Below are 5,962 nucleotides of genomic sequence, written 5' to 3'. Positions count from 1 at the left end.
CCATCGATTTGTACAACGGCATTATAATATTAGACGTTTTGTTCTCAATACCTTTTCTAATGATCCCAAGCATAGAATTGGCCTTCTTTACTGCCGCTGCACATTGGGTCGACACTTTCATTGAGTTGTCCACCACCACCCCAAGATCCCTCTCCTGATCTGTCACAGACAACTCAGAACCCATTAGCCTATATGAGAAGTTTTGATTTTTTGCCAATCCCAATGTGCATGACTTTACATACATTGAAATGCATCTGCCATTTTGCTGCCCATTCTGCCAGTTTGGATAGATCTTTCTGGAGCTCCTCACAATTGCTTCTGGTCTTCACCACTCGGAAAAGCTTGGTGTTATCTGCAAACTTAGCTACCTCTCTGCTCAGCCCCGTCTCCAGGTCATTTATGAATCCATACTTTGGGAAATTTAATCCATGACTGTAAGTAGGCATACACTATTAAGTTGTCCCATGCCCCCCATCCTGGGCGTACTCCTCTCAAGCTACAGAAACACTGCACCAAGTACTTAAACCATTGTGATTGCATGTGAACTAGAGCATTTTCTTTATAGACAATTCAGGCTACACACATTTCATAAGTTATAGCTATTGGATGGCACCAGCGTCATAAGGAAGCTTTGCAAGCTGCTTTCCCCATGGCTTTTATGTAAGAATTGCCCCAAAATTTATCTCAGAGATTTGGACTGTGTGCAAATCTAGCAACAGCCACCCCCTGCCTCACAACTTTCTCCTTTTCCTTCCTCTGTCCAGTTTATCACAGCACAAAAGTATCTGAATTTTTCAATAAGCATTCCCCACTGTTTCATCCAGAAAAGATCTTCACTGTCTTCAATTATTTCACTGGAATCTTGCAATCAATTGGAAAAGTACAAGAGACCAGAGCACCGTACAGATAATAATTACCAGCTTACAACAATTTATTTGCAAGTCACCAAGCTAGCGTAACTAAAACTATGCCTCTTTCAGTGTTCTGCTAAATGTACTGTAAATCTGGCCTGTACAACTCATGACACAAGCCAAAACTCAACCAACCAGTCAAATGATATGGGTTGCCAAGTATTTGACAATCTCCTTAATTTTTCAGCTGGAGGCAAAAACAGATTCACCAAGCTCTTGAGAAACCTCTGTTCTAAGTTGGTAGGCTACATTCAGCTTGGTGGACTATAAGGGCGCAATCCTAACCCACTTTCCAGCACTGACATAAGGGTAATGCAGCTCTGAGGTAAGGGAACATTCCCATACTTTGAGGAGGACTCCATGAGTGCCACCAAACTGCAGGATGCAGCACACCTCCCATTGACACCGCTATGCCAGTGCTGGAAAGTGGGTTAGGATTTGGGCCTAAGTTGTGTAAGGTTGTTATAAATGATCCAAAGCTGGGGGGGAAAATATGCACACCAAACATATGGGTAGAGTTGACAGAGAGTTGGACTTGGATTTATGACACATAGGTTCAAGTTACACTTATTCAAGTTACACTTCTGTTGTGGACTTGAAAAATTCATTCCCAAGCTAAGTATACCCCATCTGTAAAATGGGCATAATAGTGATTTATTTCCCACATTACTGCAAAGGGGACCATAGAAAAGATTGCAAAACACTTTGTAAAGCTAAAATGAGTAAACAGGTTTTTAATAAATAATTTTGAAGTTATTTGATGGTATAGGTTTGCTTGGTTTTTGTACAACATTGTGTTGTCTGTACTTCACGTAAAACCATACATAGTAAGACATGCATTCATACAAGTACTACAAAACACTTTTCAAGTTATACATGCCAGACAAAGGATAAATTGTAGGGGAAAATTACTTAGGGCCCAATTCTAAAACTGCCCAGATCTGGCACTGAGCCCTAGTGCCAGGCACTGTTATTGTTGGCAACCTTCAGTCTTGAAAGACCATGGTATCGCGCTCTGAAAGGTGGTTTTGGAACATCGTCTAGTGTGGCTGAAAAGGCCAATTCGGGAGTGACAATCCCTTCCACACCGGGAGCAAGTGCAGTCTGTCCCTGGTCTGTCTCCCTGGCTATGGGCCTTCCTTCTTTGCCTCTTAGCCTCAGACTGTTGGCCAAATGTCTCTTCAAACTGGGAAAGGCCATGTTGCACAGCCTGCCTCCAAGCGGGCCGCTCAGAGGCCAGGGTTTCCCACTTGTTGAGGTCCACTCCTAAGGCCTTCAGATCCCTCTTGCAGATGTCCTTGTATCGCAGCTGTGGTCTACCTGTAGGGCGCTTTCCTTGCACGAGTTTTCCATAGAGGAGATCCTATGGGATCCGGCCATTATCCATTCTCACAACATGACCGAGCCAACGCAGGCGTCTCTGTTTCAGCAGTGCATACATGCTAGGGATTCCAGCACTTTCCAGGACTGTGTTGTTTGGAACTTTGTCCTGCCAGGTGATGCCAAGAATGCGTCGGAGGCAGCGCATGTGGAATGCGTTCAGTTTCCTCTCCTGTTGTGAGCGAAGAGTCCATGACTTGCTGCAGTACAGAAGTGTACTCAGGACGCAAGCTCTGTAGACCTGGATCTTGGTATGTTCCTTCAGCTTCTTGTTGGACCAGACTCTCTTTGTGAGTCTGGAAAACGTGGTAGCTGCTTTACCGATGCATTTGTTTAGTTCGGTATCGAGAGAAAGAGTGTCAGAGATCGTTGAGCCAAGGTACACAAAGTCATGGACAACCTCCAGTTCATGCGCAGAGATTGTAATGCAGGGAGGTGAGTCCACATCCTGAACCATGACCTGTGTTTTCTTCAGGCTGATTGTCAGTCCAAAATCTTGGCAGGCCTTGCTAAAACGATCCATGAGCTGCTGGAGATTTTTGGCAGAGTGGGTAGTGACAGCTGCATCGTCGGCAAAGAGGAAGTCATGCAGATATTTCAGCTGGACTTTGGACTTTGCTCTCAGTCTGGAGAGGTTGAAGAGCTTTCTGTCTGATCTGGTCCGGAGATAGATGCCTTCTGTTGCGGTTCCAAAGGCATGCTTCAGCAGGACAGCGAAGAAAATCCCAAACAAGGTTGGTGCAAGAACACAGCCCTGCTTCACGCCGCTTCGAATGTCAAAGGGGTCTGATGTGGAGCCATCGAAGACAACAGTGCCCTTCATGTCCTTGTGGAAGGATCTGATGATGCTGAGGAGCCTGGGTGGACATCCAATCTTGGGGAGAATCTTGAAGAGGCCATCCCTGCTGACCAGGTCGAAGGCCTTCGTGAGATCTATGAAGGCTATAAAGAGTGGCTGTCGTTGTTCCCTGCATTTCTCCTGCAGTTGTCTAAGGGAGAATACCATATCAGTGGTGGACCTGTTGGCTCGGAATCCGCACTGTGATTCTGGATAAACGCTCTCTGCAAGTACCTGGAGCCTCTTTAGTGCAACTCGGGCAAACAACTTTCCTACAACGCTAAGGAGAGAGATGCCACGGTAGTTATTGCTGTCACCCCTGTCGCCTTTGTTCTTGTACAGCGTGATGATGTTTGCATCCCTCATGTCTTAAGGTACTCCACCTTCTCTCCAGCAGAGACAGAGGATTTCATGCAGGATTTCAGTGACGATGATCTCTTTGCAGCACTTTAGGACTTCAGCAGGGATGCTGTCTTTTCCAGGTGCCTTGCCAAAGGCAAGGGAGTCCAGGGCCACGTGAAGTTCTTCTAGGGTTGGTTCACTGTCAAGCTCCTCCAGCACAGGCAGGCACTCAATGTTGTTCAGCGCTTCTTCGGTGACTACATTTTCTCTGGAATATAGCTCAGAGTAGTGCTGCGCCTAGCGTTCCATCTGCTGCATCCGATCCTGGATGACCTCGCCTGTGGCAGACTTCAGAGGGGCAATTTTCTTCTGTGTTGGACTTAGGGCCTGCTTGATACCATCATACATCCCCTTGATGTTGCCCGTGTCAGCTGCTATCTGTATCTCGGAACAGAGCTGGAGCCAGTAGTCGTTAGCACATCTCCTGGCAGTCTGCTGGACTTTGCTGCGAGCAGCTCGGAGGACCTGCAGGTTGCGCTCACTGGGACAGGCCTTGTATGCTGCTTGAGCGCTCCTCTTTTCCTCAGTGACTGGTGTCAACTCCTCAGAGTAGGCTTCAAACCAGTCTGCCGTCTTGTTGGTCTTCCTGCCAAATATGGACAAGTCGTTGTTGTAAACGGCATTCTTGAAATGTTCCCATCTGTTGGATGCGTTTGCATCGATCGGGCCTGGAAGAGATTCCTCAAGCGCTCAGGCAAATTATAGCACCTGGAGAGTAAGGAGCACTGGCACTGGGTCTGTACCAGTTAGGCACCAGGCCCAGCGCAGGCAGGAAGAGGATGCGCTGCTGCATGGGATAAGTGCAACCGCCAGGTGGAGGTGCAGCCTCTGGAGGTGGGGAGAGGAATCAGAGTGGGATTAATGGAGCTCTGCTCCACCATATCATGAAGGCCTGACACAGAGCCTCTCAAGTCTGTGCTAGCAAAATAGCTGGTACAGACTTGAGAAGCCCCATTGCAAGGCTTGGGGCTTTCCCTGGAGGAAGGGGATGAAAGTCCCCTTCTCCTATGGAGACCTCCGGCTGCTTCCCTACACCTGTTGGATACATTGGTTGCTGCTTTGGTGCTGTTGCTCCAGCGGGCACCAGAAAGCTCAGGACTGGGCTGCCCATCAGATTACTTAGGGCTGTTTGACATCAAAAAGTCACATGAACACTGAACCTTAAAAAAAAAAAAAAGCGGTGTGCTATACTGGCTCTGGATAGGTTTTATGCATAAGGAGTACCTTTCAACTGAGACCTCCCAACTTAGAGATGCAAGTTTCCTCAAGAGGAAAAAGTTAATCTTTGTTACAGACCAGTGCGTAATACGAATCCTTGTAAACATATACAATACTGTTGTTGCACAACTGACAGCCCAATCCTATCCACACTTTCCTGGAAGTAAGCCCTATTGACACTAATGGAACTTACTTCTGAGTAGACATGCATAGATTGGGCTCACAAACACCTAAGTGTCCCTGTGTAAACAAATGTATCCAAATTTTTCAAATATAGAGTGGGACAGTAAATACTGGTTAGTATAGGATCTGTGCCTACAGAAATGACACACAATGCCCAGCGATCACACACAGCAAGCAGAGCAGACACACAGATGCCCACTGCATGGGGGGACCTGTTCCCTTCATTGAGTTTGCAACCCTAAGCGCGAGTCAGTGGGATTCCTTCACTCCCAAGTAACAGCTCAGTCCTATGCATGTCTACTCAGAAGCAACAAGTCGTCTACTCAGAAGCAACAAGCCCATTATTGTCAATGGGGTTTACTCTCCCAGGTGGCTGCAGCCGAAGTGCACAATCCCATACATGTCTTCTCAGAAGTCAGTCCCATGGTGTCCAATGAGGCTTACTCACAGGAAAGTGTGTATAGGCTTGCAGCCTTAAGAGCCCACTCCTATGCATGTTTTCTCAGAAGCAAGTGCCATTATAGTCAATGGGGCTTACTCCCAGGTAAGTGTGGTTAGGACTGCAGACTTAGAGCCCAATCTTGTGCATGTTTACTCAGCAGGAAGTTCCATTCTAGTCATCGGGGCTTCCTCCCAGGAAAGCGTGGCTAGGACTGCAGCCTCGGAGCCCAAGCCTGTGCCTGTCTACTCAGAAGGAAGTCCCATTCTAGTCAACGGGGCTTTCTCCCAGGTAAGTGTGGCTAGCCGAGGACTGCAGCCTTGGCTCCTGGAGGCGGAAGAGCGCTGCTGAAGGTCATCGGCCCCGAGAAGAGGCTTGCCCACTGCCCTGCGCTCCTTCCCCTCCTTCACACCCGGATGGGGAGCTGTCCTCCGGCTCCAGTTTCGCGGGCGGGCGGGCCGAGGCGCTGCGCACGCCCCTTCCAGCCAAGCAGGGCTGCTCCGTGGACGTCAGCGGGTGGGAGGCCGCTGGTAAGTGAGCGGAGGCTGGCGGGGGGCGGTGGCCTCGCGGGGCCCGGGAAGAAGGGCTCGC

The sequence above is a fragment of the Tiliqua scincoides genome, chromosome 2 (assembly GCF_035046505.1).
Source record: "Tiliqua scincoides isolate rTilSci1 chromosome 2, rTilSci1.hap2, whole genome shotgun sequence".
Taxonomy (NCBI): Eukaryota; Metazoa; Chordata; class Lepidosauria; order Squamata; family Scincidae; genus Tiliqua; species Tiliqua scincoides.
This window is presented reverse-complemented; position numbering follows the sequence as displayed.